At 47.7% G+C, this 20966-nt stretch overlaps 1 pseudogene; it reads right to left on the reverse strand.

The window, feature by feature from the left end:
- Positions 1 to 237: 237 nt before the first annotated feature.
- On the reverse strand, positions 238 to 18791 carry LOC147109772 (uncharacterized; annotated as a pseudogene).
- Between the last annotated feature and the right edge of the window lie 2175 nt (positions 18792 to 20966).

Here is a 20966-nt window from a genome sequence, read left to right on the forward strand (position 1 = left end):
TTGCACCCACTATTAGAGCCAGGGGAACTTAAACAGCAGAAGAGAGGAGACTGGGGGAGAAAGAGCAAAGGATGGCAACGGATGGCCAAGGAGCTCCCTCGGGAGCTGCCAGCCCAGGAGCCATCTTGTAAAACAATTGATCTTTCACAATTTTGTGCCCTCGACCGCTATCTATAACCGGCTGGAGGCTAAAATATATTAGCATTAAATAAACTGCTCAATGACAATGAATCAGATCACAATTTGCTTGTTTAATAATGTTCGAATAACTCTGTACACCAACATAGATTTTACTTGGACAATGTAGACACAGATCAACCAGTTTGCATGGAAATATTTTAAATACAATACAGAATAATACAAAGTCAATCACATTTCGGCCTGTCGAGCCTGTGTCAAATAAATTACACATTTCAACCAACTTTACAATTTTCAAATTCAGCTTCTGCTTAAACTCTTGCCGACACTTTCTTAAACTTTGAAAACTACAATAACAACATTTTACTGAACATCTGTTCATGAAATCTCATGGACAACAATTTTTCAGTCACTATATTTATTAACACAGTATATTTTGTGATAGGCACCTTTACCAACGCAGATGTAACCAGACTGCATAAAAACAACATCGATCCCAACGATCTCTCACCATCAGAATAAAGGGGCTGTGACAGCTCGGTGGGACAAAGACTCACGGAGATTAAACACATTCTGCAGATGCTGCAGTTTATATCAGAGGGAATATTTTGAAATCCCAGTCAGAAGATACAATTTCAGAATGAGAGGGTCAGACATTAGGCTACAGCAACAGAGCCCCAAATCTCCAATCCTCACTGGGAGCGAGGAATTGTGGAATTTACCCTTATATTCTATCTTAATCCACACACAAATATTTTCATAGAGTGAAAGGTAAGAATTATAAATATGAGTAATATTTGAGATAACTAGTGGTTATTGAAGGCCATTCAAATAGAAAGAAATATTTAAACTTAGTCAAATTATAAATTGGTTACCGTTCTCTTCATTATGTTTCGGAACATTTTCTCAGGTGAATTTTGAAAGCTGTTGAATCCTTGAAGAATTCCCCACAATGACGGCAGGTTTCAAAGCACGTGTGAGCTTTCAACTGATAGATGTAAACAAAACTCTCTCCACATTCAGCACATTTATACGGCCTCTCTCCTGTGTGGATCCGCTGGTGTTTGTAGAGGCTCCCTGCCCGTGTGAAACTCTTTCCCACATTCAGCACATTTAACGGCCTCTCGCCTGTGTGGATCCGCTGGTGTCCATGGAGGTGCCCTGCCTGTGTGAAACTCTTTCCACATTCACTACATTTATACGGCCTCTCTCCTGTGTGGATCCGCTGGTGACTGTGGAGGTTCCCTGAATCTGTGAAACTCTTTCCACATTCACTACATTTATACGGCCTCTCTCCTGTGTGATCCGCTGGTGATTGTGGAGGTTCCCTGCCTGTTTGAAACTCTTTCCACATTCAGCACATTTATACGGCCTCTCTCCTGTGTGGATCCACTGGTGATTATGGAGGTTCCCTGTATGTGTGAAACTCTTTCCACATTCAGCACATTTATACGGCCTCTCTCCTGTGTGGATCCGCTGGTGATTATGGAGGTGCCCTGCCTGTGTGAAACTCTTTCCACATTCACTACATTTATGTGGCCTCTCTCCTGTGTGGATCTGCTGGTCTAGGTGAAAATCTCCTGATTTTATACATTCTCTCCTGTGGATAGATTGTGTGAACGATCCCTGCCCATTTTTGCATTGTGCAAGATACTTTATGCTGGAAGGAGGAGATTGCCCTGCTGAAATTTGTCCACTGGATTCTGGAAGTCTTCTGATGTGTTTCTGAAGAAAATCTGCAGTGGCAAAAGCAACATTGCAATGTGGGCAAGGATGGCACTCATCTCCGTGCACTTGTTGCCCTGTTGGAGAAGGAAGAAAGAGAAATTGTCAGTGCAATGAATCATCTAGAAGTATCTTTTGGTAGTACAATTTGTGGTTATTTCAGTGTAAACGCAGGGCTCTTTAGGTGTTAATATAGTGAATTTAGAGCCTCCTCCAGTGAATGAAGTGGTGAGGGGGGAATCATCAATAGTGTGTGGAGATTTAAAGGGCAGTCCCAGCCCCGCTCACAGCCCCCAGATACAGCCCCGCCCCCAGTCCAGTCACAGCCCCGCCCCAGTCCACAGTAACAGCCCCGCCCCCAGTCCAGTCACAGCCCCGCCCCCAGTCCACAGTCACAGCCCCGCCCCAGTCCACAGTAACAGCCCTGCCCCCAGTCCCAGAGAGAGAGAGAGAGAGAGTGGGGCAGAGAGAGTGGGAGTGGGGCAGAGAGAGAGAGAGAGAGTGGGGCAGGGAGAGAGAGAGTGGGGGCAGAGAGAGAGAGAGAGAGAGAGTGGGGCAGAGAGAGAGAGAGACAGAGAGAGTGGGGCAGAGAGAGAGAGAGAGAGAGAGTGGGGCAGAGAGAGAGAGAGAGGGTGGGGCAGAGAGAGAGAGAGAGAGAGTGTGGGACAGAGAGAGAGAGAGAGAGAGAGTGGGACAGAGAGAGAGAGAGTGGGGGAGAGAGAGAGAGAGAGAGAGTGGGGGGAGAGAGAGACAGAGAGAGAGTGGGGCAGAGAGAGAGAGAGAGTGGGGGAGAGAGGAGAGAGAGAGAGAGTGGGGGGAGAGAGAGAGAGAGAGTGGGGGAGAGAGAGAGCGAGAGTGGGGGAGAGAGAGAGAGAGAGAGAGTGGGGCAGAGAGAGAGAGAGTGGGGCAGAGGAAGCTGGGGGCAGAGAGTGTCGGGTGGAGAGAGAGGGAGAGAGATTCGGGCAGAGAGAAAGGCAGAGAGGGAGCAGAGAGAGGGAGCAGGCATAGAGAGAGGGGGGAGGCCGAAAGAAAGCGGAGATTGGAGGGGGGAGAGAGCGAGGGAAGGGGGAGAGAGTGAGGGAGGGGGAGAGAGAGAGAGGGAGGAGGGAGAGAGCGAGGGAGGAGGGAGAGAGGGAGGGAGGGGTGGAGGTCAGGAGGTTGGGTGGAGTGGGGCGGGGTCAGGAAGTTGGGTGGGGTGGGGAGGAGGTCAGGAAGTTGGGTGAGGTGGGGAGGAGGTCAGGAAGTTGGGCGGGGTGGGGAGTGGGTCAGGAAGTTGGGTGAGGTGGGGAGGAGGTCAGGAAGTTGGGCGGGGTGGGGAGTGGGTCAGGAAATTGGGCGGGGTGGGGAGTGGGTCAGGAAGTTGGGTGAGGTGGGGAGGAGGTCAGGAAGTTGGGTGGGGTGGGGAGTGGGTCAGGAAGTTGGGTGGGGTGGGGAGGGTTCAGGAAGTTGGGTGGGGAGGGGAGGGGGTCAGGAAGTTGGGTTGGGTGGGGGTGGGGAGGAGGTCAGGAAGTTGGGTGGGGTGGGGAGGAGGTCAGGAAGTTGGGTGGGGTGGGGAGAAGTTCAGGAAGTTGGGTGGGGTGGGGAGGAGGTCAGGAAGTTGGGTGGGGTGGGGAGGGGGTCAGGAAGTTGGGTGGGGTGGTGAGGGGGTCAGGAAGTTGGGTGGGGTGGGGAGGAGGTCAGGAAGTTGGGTGGGGGTGGGGAGGAGGTCAGGAAGTTGGGTGGGGTGGGGAGGGGGTCAGGAAGTTTGGCGGGGTAAGGAGGAGGTCAGGAAGTTGGGTGGGGTGGGGGGAGGGGGTCAGGAAGTTGGGTGGGGGTGGGGAGGGGGTCAGGAAGTTGGGTGGGATGGGGTGGAGGTCAGGAAGTTGGGTGGGGTGGGGAGGAGGTCAGGAAGCTGGGCGGGGAGGAGGTCAGGAACTTGTTTGGAGGGTGGGAGATGGTCTTAACCCGCGAGGGTGAGCCCTGTCTGTTCCAAGTGAGCTCTGTTCTGTCTGGAGTTCGCAGTCAGAATGGCTCGAATTACACTTTGCAAAGTCACTGACTATGTCGGCTGGGAGGATCTAATTACACATTCCAGAGAAACTGCTGGGTGTGTCTTGTCCTCCAAGTGGACCAATCAGCAATCAGGACTTGTCATCCAAGGGAACCAATCAGAGCTTTAGGTGTTGCAAATAAACACATCTTTTAAAGAATACTGCCAAAGATTTCAAGGTTCATGCACTCAGTCTTTGAAATCCTCCAAGGAACAAGGTAGATATCAATACTCTTTCAATAACTTTTATAAACCAGCGTGAAAATCAGTTTTCTTAAAACAGGACAGAAAATTAAACAGCAAGTGTTGAATAAAAGAGCAGGGGAACTGGCTGGGAGTTGCAGAGGCCCCAACAGTGCAATGAAGCTCACTGTATCTTTATAAATAACAACAACAACTTATATTTATATAGCGCCATTAACGTAGTAAAACGTCACAAGGCACTTCACAGGAGTATTATAAGGAGAACAACCCCAGCTTCTTTAGTCTCTATACATAACATAAGAACATAAGAGTTCTGACGAAGGGTCATCGACCCGAAACGTTAACTCTGTTTCTCTCTCCACAGATGCTGTCTGACCTGCTGAGTATTGCCAGCATTTTGTGTTTTTATGTTATATTATATAAGACATAAGAATTAGGAGCAGGAGTCGGCCATACGGCCCCTCGAGCCTTCTCCACCATTCAATAAGATCATGACTGATCTTCGACCTCAACTCCACTTTCCCGCCCGATCTCCATATCCCTTGATTCCCCTAGATTCCAAAAGTCTATCTATCTCAGCATTGAATATACTCAATGACTCAGCATCCATAGCCCTTTGGGGCAGAGAATTCTAAAGATTCTCAACTCCCCGAGTGAAGAAATTCCTCCTCATCTCAGTCTTAAATGGCCGACCCCTTATCCTGAGACTCTGCCCCCTAGTTCTCGACTGTCCAGCCAGGGGAAGCAGCCTCTCAGTCTACCCTACAATCCCCCTCAGAATCTTATATGTTTCAATGAGATCACCCCTCATTCTTCTAAACTCCAGTGTATGGGCTCAATCTACTCAATCTCTCCTCATAGGATAACCCGCTCATCCCAGGAATCAATCTAGTGAACCTTTGTTGCACCGCCTCTAAGGCAAGTATATCCTTCCTCAGATAAGGTGACCAAAACTGTGCACAGTACTCCAGGTGTGGTCTCACCAAAGTCCTGCACAATTGTAGCGAGACTTCCTTAATCTTGTACTACAGCCCCCTTGCAATAAAGACCGTCTTGCCATTTGCCATCCTAATTGCTTGCTGTACCTGCTTGCTAACTCTGTGCTTCCGGTATGAGGACACCTAAATCTTTCTGAACACCAACATTTAATAGTTCCTCACCATTTAAAATATATTCTGTTTTTCTATTCTTCCTACCAAACTGAATAACCTCAGATTTCCTCACATTATACTCCATCTGCCACCTTATTGCCCACTCACTTAACCTGTCTATACCCCTTTGCAGGCTCTTTGTGCCCTCCTCACAGCTTACTTTCCCACCTAGTTTTGTAACGTCAGCAAACCTGGATATATTACACTCGGTCCCTTCATCTAAGTTATTAATATAAATTGTGAATAACTGAGGCCCAAGTACTGATCCTTGGGGCACCCCACTAGTTACAGCCCGCCAACGCGAAAATGATGCGTTTATCCCTACTCTCTGTTTTCTGTCCGTCAACCAATCCTCTATCCATGCTAATAAATTACCCTCAACCGCATGAGCCCTTATCTTGCATAACAACCTTTTATGTGGCACCTTATCGAATGCCTTTTGGAAATCCAAATTTACTATCTACCCTGCGAGTTACATCCTCAAAAAACTCTAATAAATTTGTTAAACACGATTTCTCTTTCATAAAACCATGTTGACTCTGCCTAATGATATTACGATTTTCTAAATGCCCTGTTACCACTTCCTTAATAATGGATTCCAGCATTTTCTCGACAATTGATGTCAAGCTAATTGGACGGTAGTTCTATGTTTTCTCTCTCCCTCCTTTCTTGAATAGCGGTGTTACATTTGCTACCTTCCGCACCACTGGGACTGTTCTAGAATCTAGGGAATTTTGGAAAATCACAACCAATGCACCCACTATCTCTGCAGTTATCTCTTGTAGAACCCGAGGATGTAGGGGTCCAGGGGATGTGTTGGCTTTTAGTCCCATTATTTACTCAAGTACTTTTTCTCTACTGTTCTTAATCATTTCCCTTCCTTTCATTTGCCCCTTGGTGCCCCACTATTTTTGGTATGTTTTTTGTGTCTTCTACTGTGAAAACAGATACAAAATATTTGTTTAAGGTCTCTGCCATTTCCTTATTCCCCATTATAATTTCTCCTGTCTCAGCTCCTAAGGGATCAATGCTTACTTTTGCTACTCTCTTCCGTTCTACATACTTGTAGATACTCTTACAATCTGTTCTTATATTTCTTGCTACTTTACTCTCCTATTCTATTTTGTCCCTTTTTATCAATGTTTTGGTCATTCTTTGATGGTCTCTAAAGCTTATTACTATTCTTTGCAACATTATAAGCCTCTTTTAATCCAATAATATCCTTAACTTCTTCAGTTAGCCAAGGATGGATCAGCTTTCAACAGGAGTTTTTAATTCTCAATGAAATGTATATTCACTGAGAATATTGGAATATGTTTTTAAATGTTTGCCACTGCTTATCTACCATCAGATCTTCTAATCTAATTTCCAAATCTACCATAGCCAACACACCACTCATACCTATGTAATTGGCTTTATTTGAGTTTAAGACACTAGTTCAGACATAAGTATTTCACTCTCAAGCCCAATGTGATATTCTATCATATTATGATCACTCTTTCCCAGAGGATCCTTTACTGTGAGATAACTGAAGTCTCCCATCCCTGGTATGATTCTGGTAAATCTCCTTTGCAACTTCTCTAAGGCTTTGACATTCCTTCTAAAGTGTAGTGCGCAGATTTGGGCACAATACGCTAGCTGAGGCCTAAACAGTGATTTATAATGGTTTACCATAATTTCCTTGCGTTGTTACTCCATGCCTCTATTGATAAAGCCTAGGGTCCCAAATGATTTATTAATAGACTTAACAATATGCCCTGCCACCTTCAAAGATTTGAGTATGTGAATCCCAAGGTGTCTGTTGCCTCTCCTCAGTTTTCCTTCCAAAATGCATCACTTCACACTGTTCTGCATTAAATTTCATCTGCCATGTGACTTCCCATTTCATTAGTCTATCTACATCTTCCTGAAAACTTCTACTTACTTTTCACTGTTTATTACGTTTCCAAGCTTTGTGCCATCTGCAAACATTGAAATTATGCCCCCAATTGTCAAAGTCCAGATCATAAAGAGCAGGGGTCCTAATACTGACCCCTGGGGGATACCACTGTATACTTCCCTCCAGTCTCATAAACAACCATCCAGCTCCACTCTTTGCTTTCTGTCTCATGGCCAATTTTGAATCAACGCTAACATTCCCCCTTTGATCCCATGGTCCCATGGGCTTCAATTTTGCTAACAAGTCTATTACGTCGCACTTTATCAAACACCTTTGAGACTGTAACAGAAAACAAATGATACTTTGGCTACAGTTCCCAATTTTGGTCAGAATCCTTACATTTTGGTTCTTGTTTTGCCACCGACATTGTGGTCCATTTGATACCGAGTTCCTTGGCATATTCATCACCATACCAGACCAGCAGCTCGCACCGAGGAGGAACAGGCTTGCAGGTCCTGTAATAAATTTTGCCGCAGTGCTGAAAGGCTACAAGGTTCTGCTCCTCCTCCTTTCTGGCACAGTTAACAAACCTGGAACATAACATACAAATATTTAAGTGGCCAAAAATAAGTTAAAATTGTGAAATGAATACAGAATGTAAAGCATATTAGTATAGTGAGTTAGAATGAGAGAACATGTCCCCAGCCATGGACAAATTTCAAATTCAAACATACTGTCAGGAGAGGACACTCAAGGGTAGATTTTGCCGAACCTGTTGGGAAGAAGGCGGGACTTCCCCTTTCGGGTTTTTGACCCGCCTACTTCGACGTCCGGCCAATCGACGCAATTTTCCCTTGATTGACCTTGTTGAGCCCACCCAGCGGGCTCAGCAGGCCAATTAAGGGCCACCCGGCAACAGGTGACGTAACAGACTGAAATTTCATCTGTCAGGAGTTCTTGACAGATGAAATATCAGTGTTTTACAGCTGTTTGAAGCTGTGAAACACTGACACTCTGAGTTCTAAGCGGAGTCCTTCTATGCAGACTCAGTTAAAACTGTCACCGGCAGTCAAAGCTGAAGACTGTCACTTTTGACAGATCGCAGCCGTTCAGCTTTCAGTTCCGGCTGAGTGATGGGCTCCCGACAGCTACAGGAAGAAAGGCTGTTAAGATAAGTACAGGTAAAAGTTCTTTACACACTTTAGACACACCAAACACACTTACCTTTGCACTCATGCACCCATCACTTACCTGAGCGCCCCCTCCAACTACTTCAACCCGACGGCCCGCCTCACTAACCTGGCGTGATTTGGAGCCGTCAGGAAACCCACACGAAACCCCTCAAAATAGGGATTAGGCTAAAAAATGCCTGTTAACTACCTGTTAATAGGCAGTTAATTGGCACTAATCCCTTCCCGCCTGGTTTCGGCGGGTCCCAGTGCGGGGCGGGTACCCGCCGCCCCTGAAACTTACGTGGGGCTGGGTATTGGGCGGGATGGTGTCGGGACCCCCAAATTCGGGATTCCCCCCCCCCCCCGCCACACGCCTGAAACCCCGCCTGACGGCTCTCCGAAAATCTAGCCCTCAGTGTAGATACGAAAGATAATGGGAAAAAATTCAGTATCGCCCCGTTTGGGGCGCCATTATCGGCCGTGAGCAAAGTTTAGCGCCTGGTGCTAATTATCGCCTCCGACAGCAAACTTGGCTTTTATCGCCCCTGGAGGTGATTGGAGCGCTAAATCAGGCACTTCACACCTGTCTTAAGGCGCAAAGGCCGAGGAGCGAGGCGCTACCTCAGAGTGCTGGCGAAGCAAGGAAGGGCAAATCAAAATAAACCTGCAAAGTGCTGCTCAGTACTCAAAACTCCTTCACACAGCGTTGAATCTCTCCAGAAGTCTCTCTCTCTCTCTCTCAGAATGCATGGTGCAAAAATGTCACCGACAAAAAAAGGCAGCAAGCGGTCGCCTTTAAATAGCGCTCCCCTAGTCCCTTTCTGACAGCATAACGCTCCCCTCAACCTGTCATTGCTAGCGGCAGGCGGTAAAGCAGGGGGCGCCACTCAATATCCGGTCCGGGGCACTAATGGGTCATTGCACACTCGACTGACGTCACTATCTGCCGGCGCAGGAGATCGTGGCGGTAGTGTTTAGCGCCACCGCAAAATGTCTGCTTAATTTAGCGAGCGGCACAAACGTCGTCACGCCCGGGCGCTAGTTGCTTTGCGCCCCATTAGCGCCATCTTAAGGCACTAACGGGAGGCACAAACAACTGAATTTTTCCTCCAATGGCCCCAATATTTCCAAGGAGGGAGTGTCTGACAGCGGGTGGGGGAGGTGCAGCGATCCAGAAATATGCGTTTCCCGGAGTTCCTGCTGAATTTAACGCCTCGAGCTGATTGAGAATTTTGGCTCGTTTTCTCGGCCACAGCCACCCAGAATGAGAGGCTGACTGGCTGTTGGGTGGGATATTGTACTGGATGGATCAAATGAAATGCGACAAATGATCTTCTTCATCCGTTACTATCTTGTGATCCTCACTATATGGTATCAGTCTTCCCTCACCTCATCCAATTTGATGTAGATTCATCCTTCGCATCAATGTATTCAAAATTCTTGTTGGATTTGCTAATCTGCAGAAAGGTGTTTTGATAAAAAGACTGAATTAATAAAAATTTTAAAAGCAACTTTATCTTTATATTAGGCTTAACACGTATTGCAAGATTCTAGTACATAGCCTCCCAATTCTTTGAGTAAAAATTGACCTTCCGCTTACCTGTGTCCTGTGATTATACCTTTTCATCCGAGTGCCCAGATCAGCATGATGACTGGGGCTGAAATGATGTAGCATAGGAGCTCGAAAAATAGTATAATGGTGCTGAACAGTTTCAGGAAGCTTTGTAAAGTCGGGAAACGTCCCTGAATTACTGTATCGTCAGAGCGCCCAGGATTTGGCAACTACTGTTCAATGCATTCTGAATCTAGGAATGATGAGAGTTGGTTGAGGTGACACCTGACTCACCTTTGTTCATAAATACAATGACAGCAGGCTCTGGGAATCTCCTGGAACTGCTTTAATAGGATAATACCTGAATTAGAGCAGCAGCACTAAATTAATCAGAAGATGAACAAAGTAAAAGGGACTGGAATGTAGGCTCATTCTTAGTTGACCTTGGCTCCAGTACAAAGACATTGGATTAAAATGATAACAGCTACAAGGCCATCCAATATCAACAGGCTCTATTCCTCAAAAACAGGAGTGGGGAATCAATAGACAGAGGCCTAGAAATTGGATAAGGCCCAAAAACAGGCGCGGGCAGCACGATGTGCCCACGCCCGTTCAAAGTAGTGCAGGCAGCACATAAAATTCATGCTGGCTGCTCATTATAATGATTGTAGCACTGAAATGTGCTGCTGATTGTCTTAGTGCTGATTCGGGGGGGCAATATTGGGTGGAGTCTAATGGCCAATAAAGTTTGTTCAAGGCTCTAATACAGGGGAAGTGCTTTTTTGCACAAACACCTCATTGTCATTGTGGAGAAAACCATGGCCCAATAGCCAAGAAAAAGGGCAAGGAGATTTTCTGATGTGGCACTGGGGGCCTTGATCCTGGAGGTTCTATGACATCCTCAGGTCCTCTACCAACAGGGGGCAGGAGGCCCGTGGACACAAGAAGGCTGTGGGTGGAGACTGCTGAAGCCGTCAGTATGATGAGTGTTGGATCCAGTGCCGCAAAATGTTTAGTGACCTCACACGACTGGTCACGGTGAGTAAATGCATCTTCAAATACCATATCCCACCATCTGTGCCATTAATCGCACACACTGTTCAATGCACCACACCCCCACCAACAATCTCTAGCCAGCACCACTCATACCTCACACACTTACCACTGCTGCAAGACTTACACCCACATCTCACACCTTGCACAAATTGCCAGCTATTCAACCATGGCAGGCACATCACCCAAACATATTGTACCACACTCACTGACACTTCCCTTTCTCTTGCAGGCCAAGTTGGCGCACAACCTCCGGCAGCACCAGCAGATGGGTGAAGGTTCATCGGGTGGCAGTACTGTCAACAAGGGCAAACGGCGATGACGAAGTCCAGCACCGCCTTCAGTGTGCCAGTGCAGCCTTCGGTCGCCTCAGGAAGAGAGTGTTTGAAGACCAGGACCTCAAACCTGGCACCAAGCTCATGGTCTACAGAGCAGCAGTGATACCCGCCCTCCTGTATGCCTCAGAGACATGGACCATTTACAGCAGGCACCTCAAAGCACTGGAGAGGTACCACCAACGCTGCCTCCGCAAGATCCTGCAAATCCATTGGCAGGATAGGCGCACCAACGTCAGTGTTCTCGCTCAGGCCAACATTCCCAGCCTCGAAGCTTTGACCACGCTCGATCAGCTGCGATGGACAAGTCACATCGTCCACATGCCCGATACGAGACTCCCAAAACAAGCACTCTACTCGGAGCTCTGACACGGCAAGAGGGCCCCAGGTGGGCAGAGGAAATGCTTCAAGGACACCCTCAAAGCTTCCTTGAAAAAGTGCAACGTCCCCACCAACACCTGGGAATCCCTGGCCCAAGACCGCACAAAATGGAGGAGAAGCATCCGGGAAGGCACTGAACACCTAGAGTCTCTTCGCCGGGAGGAAGCGGCAATCAAGCGCAGGCAGCACAAGGAGTGCACGTCAACCCAAGCACCCCAGCCACCCGTCCCTGCAAACACCGTCTGCCCCACCTGTGACAGAGACTGTAGGTCCTGCATTGGACTCATCAGTCACCTGAGAACTCATGTTTAATGTGGAAGCAAGTCATCCTCGGTTCCGCCTAAGAAGTAAGAAGAAGGGTAAGTCAGAATTGAGAACCTCATGGACTTGAAGGAAATAGAGCTCGCAATAATTGTTGGGGCAGTGACAGAGTCCGTGGTGAGCGCGGAAGTGAAAAACATTGCTGATGATGACGGTATGCTTATACCTAATCCTTCTTCTCACAGCCCACTATCCCTCATCCCACAATCTCTTTTCACTTGCACGCTGCTGATGGTGTATGCATGGATATCTGGATTTCCCTCCTACTTCAACACAACCCGACCCTTGTGCATTTCTCCTTTCAGATACCCAAGCACTGTCAGTAGCCCAGCCTGTCTCTGAAGTTCTGGAGGAGGAGAGTGATGGAGGAGAAGAAGACACAGCGGCACTGGAACTGACACTCGCAGACACCAGCTCAGCAAATGGCACTGCCCGTACTTTAGGGCGTAGTATAGAGGCAGGATCTGCACGTGGTGAATCACCAGGCCTGAGTGGGCTGCAGCCAAGCCAGGGGGAAAGTGTAGCTCGGGTGCCAGCTCCCCGCAGGATGAGATTATGCACGAGTTCTGCTGCACAGGACTCAGATGATATTCTCGATGGGGTAGCCTTCAGAAGAAGGGTGATGGGCATGCACACAGAAATGCTTGGTGTAATGGCAAGCCTGCTAGAGAGCCTCTGGTCAGTGTCAAGCAGCATGGAGGAGTTCGGCTCCAATATTATGGGTTTTTGCGTTGGGTTTGGAGCCCATGATTTCCAGGGTGGAAATAATGGGCAACTCAATTAGATAACTTGTTGACCCAACCGTGATGCTGGGTGTGATGGGTGAACTCACATTTCAATTGTAGCACAACAGAAGCGACCCAACGTCTCACTGCTGCAGTGGAAGTGCAGACTGCTCTCCTGCAGTCTCAACTTGTTGCCCCGCAAGCTCAGACTGATGCCATTGTGGCTGGGTTTACGAGTGTGGAAAAGTGCTTGCAGATTGTCACAGCAGTCCAGCAATCTGTGCTCCAACAGGTGGCTAATAGTGCTGAGGCCCCATCCCGAGGGAGTGGCAGTGGCCCCGTGGAGCAAGAACCTGCTGTCCTCTCGCAAGAAGACAGCATTCGTACTCCCACCACTGCCACCCTGCCAGTGCGCTTGCACCAGCCAGCCCAGACTTCTGCCGCCCATACCAAGGTGGCGCAGCCTATAGCCGGGCTTTCTAGGGCCAGAGCTGCTCAAGGTCGTCCTGCAGGCCCACCTGTAGTCTCCCCACTGAAAGTCAGCAGCTTTCCACCAGCTGCTGCAGTGGGGGAGCATTTCGTAGGAGCACTAGAGTAGGAAAAGGCACACTTAAGACAGACACTAAGGGAATGCACAAGGGTGATTAGTTGACTTTGTTCTTTTGATTTGAATTTGATAAATTTATAAATTATGTTTGAAATGTGCGTTTTGTGCTGGCTCTCATTTCAGCTTTGTGCCCAGGAGGACGCTGTGATGTTCTGTGACAGAGGGATGGTAAGATGGGGAAGTGGTGAGCAACGGGGATCTGGGGTTTCACTCACTGCAACCAGAGTCTCTTGAGGTGCTCATGGACAGCCCATCTGGATCGGGGATGTGCTGCCTGCCTGCTCACTTCCTCCTCCTCCTCCTCTCTTATTTATCAGGATAGCATCTTTGTTATCAAGATAGGCTAAAAGAGTTGGGACTCTACACTTTAGGGAAGCGTAGACTTAAGGGGAATTTGATTGAGGTTCAGAAGATAATGAAGGGGTGAAGGGAATGATTGTGTTCCAGCTGATAGTTTGTTTCAATTAAATAGGTTAGGAAGGACTAGGGGTCACAAATTTAAGTTGTATAAGGCTAGATCTAGGTTAGCTGTCAGGGGGTGGTTCTTTTCCCATAGAATAGTGGACCTCAGGAACAGGCTGCCGTCTCGTGTGGTGGACATGGACTCACTGAATTCTTTCAAGTGAGAGCTGTACTTGTTTCTGGCTGGGGCAGAGATCACCTCTTACAGAAGGTAGATACTGCAGGGAATTCAGGACCAGCGTGATCTCCTGGATTAGTTTCAATCACCTAGTTAGGTTGGAAAGGAATTTCCCAGATTTCTCTTTCCCAAATTAGCCTTGGTAATTTATGGTTTTGGGTGGGATGGAGTGTATATATTGTGATACACAAGGCATCGCAATTGTATGGGACAGGCTTGATGGACCCGTGGTGGCATGGGCTGTGCCCTCATGTGGACAAGTTGTGGAGCATGCAGCAGACCACCACGAAATGGGAAACCCGCTCCGGCCTGTACTGGAGGGCTCCTCCTGAGCGGTCAAGGCAGTGGAACTGTTGCTTGAGAACCTCAATGGTCTGCTCGATGAGACTCCTCATAGCAGCATGGCTGTCGTTATATGAGTGTTGGCCATGATTGGTATGGTTGTGGAGGGAACTCATCAGCCAGGAGCAGAGTGGATAGCCCCTGTCCCTAAGCAGCCACCCTCGGGTTTGACGTGGTGGTTCAAAGACTGCTGGCAAAGCGGTCTGGTGCAGGATGAAGGCATCATGGCTGCTGCCACGATACCGGGCATTCACCATCATGATGTGCTGGACATGGTCCCACAAGTGCACATTAAGTGAGTTGTAGCCCTTGCAGTTACGGAGTATCTCAGGATTGGTATGTGGTGCCCGCAAAGCCACAAGTGTGCAGTCGATGCCACACTGCACCATGAGGAAGCCCGCTAGCCTGGCAAAGCCACATGCATGCTCCTCCTACTTCTCTCTGTTTGGAGAGAAGACAATGAAGTCCCTTCTCCTGGAGTAGACAGCTTTGTGACTTCCTGGTTGCAGCGATGGACAGCAAACTGGGAGATGTTAGCTATGTCTCCTGGTCCAGACTGGCGAAAAAATTTAGGGCCACGGTGACTTCAGGGCCACTGGGAGAGCCGCTGAGCTCTAAGACTGCATGTTCAGCTGCAGGAGGTGGCAGAGTTCTGTGACTGCCTCCTTGGTGAAGCGGAGCCTCCCAATACACTGCTCCTGGCTTAAGCACAGGTAGAAGAAGTGCTCTTGGAAGACCTCCGCTCCATCTCCGTCATACTCGAGCACGAGGGGGACTGCAAGTAGAGACCCCATGACTTGGAGCAAGTGGTGTGAGCAGAAGCCTTTAAATGAGTAGCAAGGTCCCTGTCACCTCAACATTAAATAACTATAGAAAGCTCCAAACAGCCGCACAAATTGTGCCAGAGCCAGGACAGATCAAAAAGCAAGTCAGCTGTAAGTTGTTGATGATACCTTTAAATAGCAGACCTGGGAGGTCCTTCCTGCTGCTGAACGTATGGTCAGCTGGTTGTGATAGGGAGAGGATGCAAAATGGAGTAGCATGTCAAAAATGGCAGATATTGTGTCAAACCAGCATTCGACTCTCATTGGGCTGGATTTTCCAAGCCCTGAGGAGGCAGGCATGGAGGCAGGACAGCCGGTAAAGTAGCAGAAACGCCAGGAGGCGGGAAGATGTGCTGCTTCAGGTCCCGTCTCCTGGAGGCGGGAAAGGCATTAAATACTTTTAACTGCCTGTTAACAGGCAGAAAAAAGGATTAGTGCCATTTTACCTTCACAGCTGAAGGCTTCCCGACCTCGGAGAACCACGCCAGGTTGGAGGTGACATGGAGGACGTCTTCGGCGGTCGGAGGTACCTGGAAGTAAGATGTAGAGGTGAGTGATGGGTGCAAGTGTGGAGTGGTAAGTATGTAAGGTGAGTGACAAGTGTAAAAAAATGGTCACTTACCTTGTTTTCTTCCTACAGCCTTCATCCTCTCTGGATCGGGAGACCCGACATCCTCCTTGTCGAATTCACAGACTGGCTGCTGGATCCTCCGAACCAACAGCCATGTGAAATCCACAAATTGAAAGGTTTGATGAGTCCTGGACATAAGTACTCATCAAACTAGAGAATGTCAGTGTTTGACAGCTTCACAGAGCTGTCAAACGCTGATATTTTTTCTTTCAAGAAGTCTTGACAGATAGCACGTCTGACGTTGACGTGCTCTGTCAGTGACTTCCTCCCTAATTGGCCTGCTGAGCCAGCAGGGCGGGCTTAACAAGGTCAATCAGGGGAAAATCCTTCTGGTTGGTCAGACGAGGGTAGAGATGGGACATTGACACAAGCAACAGTCCCGCCTCCAACTTGTCTCCATTGAGAAAATCCAGCCCATTGATGTGACGAATTGTCTCATCTAACTATCTGGGGCATGCACAGGCAACGGCAGCACTACCGACCTCGCAAAATGGCAGCCACCGCAGGACCCACCGAAAGCAAGGCAGCCACCATTTCTCAGCAAAACCAGCCTGACTAGCCAGTGCTGAAACTTCAGAATTCGCGGTCACGGAGTTCAATAATTGCCTCAGCTGGCAGGGGGGTGGGGAGGAATTCTAGTGAGGGATTTTGTTTCAGAGTGTGAACATGCTGCCTCAGCTGGGGGCGGGGCAGGTGGCAGAGTTTTTATAAATAGTTGGGAGTCTGCTATTGCCTCAGTGGGGTGAGAGGATTTTTCTCTCAGCACTGACACTATCAGCTGTGGGGAAGGTGCTGTGAACTTTGATACACCTTTGGTCTCAGTGGGGTGAATTGCAATTGTTTCCTCTGTGGTGGTGTTTGGTGGGTTTCAGTCAGATAGGAGCATGTTTGCTTTCTTGCTTCCTGATGGTGGTGAGTCATGTTCGGGTAGTTCCGTGGCTGCTCCCAGCCCTACAATAAACACACCCAGTAATCCATTCTTCATTTGTGAACATTTCCATGTGCTGACAGGCTAAGTGAACACAAGAGGCCTCACAGCAAAGATTAATTCTGTCTTCACTCGCTGTCTACCAGTAGGACTCACTGAATAGCAACCAGGAATGGGAACCTTGGATAATTTATAGAAAATAAATTCCAATAAGTCCTGAACTTTTTTACAAAATAAGGAACTTGATAACGACAGTAGTCACTTACCGCCCATGAATACCCACTGACAGCCTCTGCTTCTTCATTTGATACTACTCCTTCATAGGGTCCAAAGTGAATGCCTTTGGGAATAACCTGCCCTTCATTCCATACACCAAGACCAGCTTTTCGAATTTTTGAAGTCGCTATGCTGAGACCCTCCGGAAGGGTTAAACGTGCTCTGTCTGGCTGACTGAATTCCACCACCGTGTCCTTTATGAACACTGGAGGACCATGCACAGGGCATTCTTCAATAAAAAATGTCTCGCAGTCTTCACAAACTAACACATAAAATACAAATTAAAGATGGATCAGGATCTCAATTCATTATTCAGTGTTCATGAAGGTGAAAGGTGCTAGTACTGAGAAAGGATAGATTATCTGTCGTAGATTTGGTTTTCCTCATTGTTTGATTGCAATTCAGTCTCCACACACAAGTACAATATTTCCATGATCTATCAGCTGGGGAAAACACTTGGGGCATCTTCCCTCTATGAAAATTACACCCAGTGCCAGTCAGATCTTCCCCCACTCTGTTGTATACAAGGGCTTGTTCTGGGCGACATGTTCGGTTCTTTACTCCAAGAAGGGAGTACTGGCCACAATTAACAACAGCATTGCAAAAACTGTCAACAGTATCTCCAGGCTGTGCCGCACCAGATAAGATTAGGCGTGGGCAGCAAGGGAATTTTGCACAAGGAGGCTGAATTACCTCCTATAGCTTCCTCATTCTTTGAATGGAGTTCAACCTGCATATCCAGTAACATAAGTCCCTCTAAACTATCAGGCAAATCACACTAGGGGACAGTGTCACTTCTCAAATTTGCCCTTTCAGTTAGGCCATCATCTTCTCCCCACACCCCTTCCCAAACCATGCTGACTCCCAACTTAATTCTGGCTGCACCGTCAATTCTTCGGAGATGGTCATTGTTTGCTGTTCATAAGTTTGAATGCTAGCTGCCGCTTGTCAGCCCAAGCCTGGATGTTGTCCAGGTCCTGCTGCAGGCTGGCGTAGGATGCTTCAATATCTTAGACAAGGAGCTGCTATTCCCTGTAATCAGGGGCCATTAGTTTATAATTACTGAAAGTCCTATTCTATTTTATTACAAGATTCCAGAATTATTATCAATAGTTTGGGGATCATATTTGTGATTGTTTTTCCTCAGTGAAAAAGAACAATCGGTGCCTGTTTGTGGGCAAACACAGGCCTGCACTCCTGTCCCACCACTCTGACATGCTGCATTGCTCCACCAATCCCCTGGCCTACCAAGGCCATGTGTCATCACACCAAAACGCCCAATAAATTATTCCTGCCCTGAGGAAATGGATAGGTTACTTTGCACATACACAGGTAATCATCGTCACAAAGTTCCCTTTCTTCCGTATAAACTTTTCTCTCTCTATTTCTGAAACTGTATCTTCTGCTTTCAGTCTTTTTGGTTGTTTCATTTGCTGACCCCAAGATCTTTCCAGTATAGACAACTATGGAATAAATCAAAAATATCATGAAGAAAAATTGAACCAATTAATTTTAATATTCTTGCATGTAAGGTTTGTTTCTGGTTACACAGAAGATGCTGTAGACATTTACATAATAATGCAAGACACTGTGTTAATCTGATTTGAATGACTACGGTAGTGGTCACATTATCAACATGGAGCATCTCTTCCTCATTAAAACACGCTCAATTATTCAAAATAGAAATACTTTACTGAAATCCTTTATTCCAGGACAAATACCTTTATTGGATTCGCTACAAGATTCATTTTCACAAAGCAAGGTGCTCGTTTCTCTTTTGATCTTTTTACCTGGAGCTGTCTCTTCCATCGCTGAGGCATTGTCCTCAGTGAAGCCCCTGGAAACTTCAGCTTTATCCTCTCCTGAATGGGACGCCATCTGTGATGGGGCTTTTTGGTTCTGAAATGCAGAATGTGACGGTAAAACTGTACCTCACCGCTCCTGAATGAAAGAATAGCTGCCTCAAGTCTGCCTGTATTACTAAAGAGATTGTGTACAAGTCAAAGTGTTTGTCTATTTTTCCTGTTCGTTAGTTGTTTTCGAATATTTAGTAAACAAAGCTACCCAACTACCCGTTGGATAAATGCAGTTGCTCCCCAGTGTAGTACTGAGCCACATATGTCAGAAAGTTCCCATGTTTGATACCGTACTCCTGTGTTAAGTTTGCTGATCTCAGCAAATGTGGTAAACTTAATAGAATCATAGAATGGTTACAGCACAGAGGTAGGCGATTTGGCCTGTCGAGCCCATGCTGGCTCTCTGCAAGAGCACTTCAGCTAGTCCCACTCCCTGCCCTTTCCCCAGAGCCCTGCACATTTATTTCCATCAGGTACTTATCCAATTCCCTATTGAAAGCCACAATGAATCTGCCTCCACCACCCTTTCAGGCAGTGAATTCCAGATCCTAACCACTCGCTGCGTAAAACAGTTTTCCTCATGTCGCCTTTGGTTCTTTTGCCAATCACCTTACATCTGTGTCCTCTGATTCTCGACCCTTCCACCAATGGGAACAGTTTCTATCTTCTATGTTTCTATGTTTCTCTCTATCTACTCTGTTTAAACCCCTCATGATTTTGAACTCTTCTATCAAATCTCATCTCAAACATTTCTGCTCTAAGAAGAACAACCCCAGCTTCTCCAGTCTATCCACATAACTGAAGCCCTTCATCCCTGGAACCATTCTCTAAGGCTTTCGCATCCTTCCTAAAGTGCGGTGCCCAGAATTGGACTCAATACTCCAGTTGAGGCCTGTAATGAAATCTGTTTGTTCTTGCCTGTATTCGTTCTTGCCTGTATTCATTTTGCACTCATGTATATTACCCTCCCCCACACGGTGTATAGTTTCACTTCCTCTTTCCTGACTAACCTGCATGACTCATTCCTGCGAGCCAGTCAGTGTGTTGAGATGTTAGCTCTGATCTTAGTGATTAAAAGCCAACTTGTTAAAGTCTATAACTTCTAGTTTTGTGGTTATTGAAGGCACATCAATTTTAATCACTAAAGAATACTAGGATGGATCGACTCCTAAAACCAGAGCATCTGGAATTGGATCCACATTCTGCTGAAGCATCAAATCAATTTGGACACTGGCTCAAATGCTTCGAACTCTTCGCGAGGGCCTCATCCGCTAGCGAGGTAGATAAACTGAGCCTACTGACTACTCGCGTTAATCATCGGATTTATTCGTTCATCCGGGACGCCACCTCTTACACGGAGGCAATCACTATCCTGAAGGCCCAATACCAGAGGCCAGTAAACGAAGTGTACGCCAGACATCTGCTGGCTACACGCAGGCAGCGACCTGAGGAATCAATGGACGATTTCTTACAGGGCCTAAAGGACTTGGTCCGGGACTGTAACTGCAAGGCCATGACGGCCAACGTGTACTCTGACGAATTGGTCCGCGATTCCTTCATCACGGGCCTCAAATCGAATTATATCCGGCAGAGACTGCTGGAGAAGGAGGTCCTGGACTTAAAAAAGGCAGTGGCCACTGCGCGATCGCTGGACGTGGCCCAGAAAAACTCTGACTCTTATTCTTCCGGCCATGCGGCCCTCACCGCCTCGTGCGCGCCAAGCGGGCCGCCATCTTGGAATCAGCCATCTTCCCCATCCAGGTCTCAGACCAGCTCTACACCGCCGGAGTCCCCACACAGAAGTTCACCCAGGAGTCCTACTACAGCGGCAATGTCTCGAGGCCCGAAATGCTACTTCTGCGGCCAGGCCAAGCACTCCAGACAACGATGCCCAGCGAAGGACGCTACATGCTTCAAATGTAAGAAAAAGGGGCTTTTTAGCAAAGTCTGCAGGGGGAATCCGATTTCCAACTCAGTCACCGCCTCGTGCGTGCCGTGCGGGCCGCCATCTTGGGATCCGCCATCTTTTCCCGACTCAACGGCCGCCCAGGGCCCAACAGTGGCTTCGATCACAGTGGATCAATCCAGGCCACACCCGTTGACATACAGGTAAACGGGAATTTAACGAAATGTTTAATTGACTGTGGGAGTACCGAGAGTTTTATCTACCCTAGCCTGGTACGGCAGCACTCATTAA

The sequence above is a fragment of the Somniosus microcephalus genome, chromosome 12 (assembly GCF_052327205.1).
Source record: "Somniosus microcephalus isolate GS21.2 chromosome 12, FLI_Smic_1.0, whole genome shotgun sequence".
NCBI classification, from domain to species: Eukaryota; Metazoa; Chordata; class Chondrichthyes; order Squaliformes; family Somniosidae; genus Somniosus; species Somniosus microcephalus.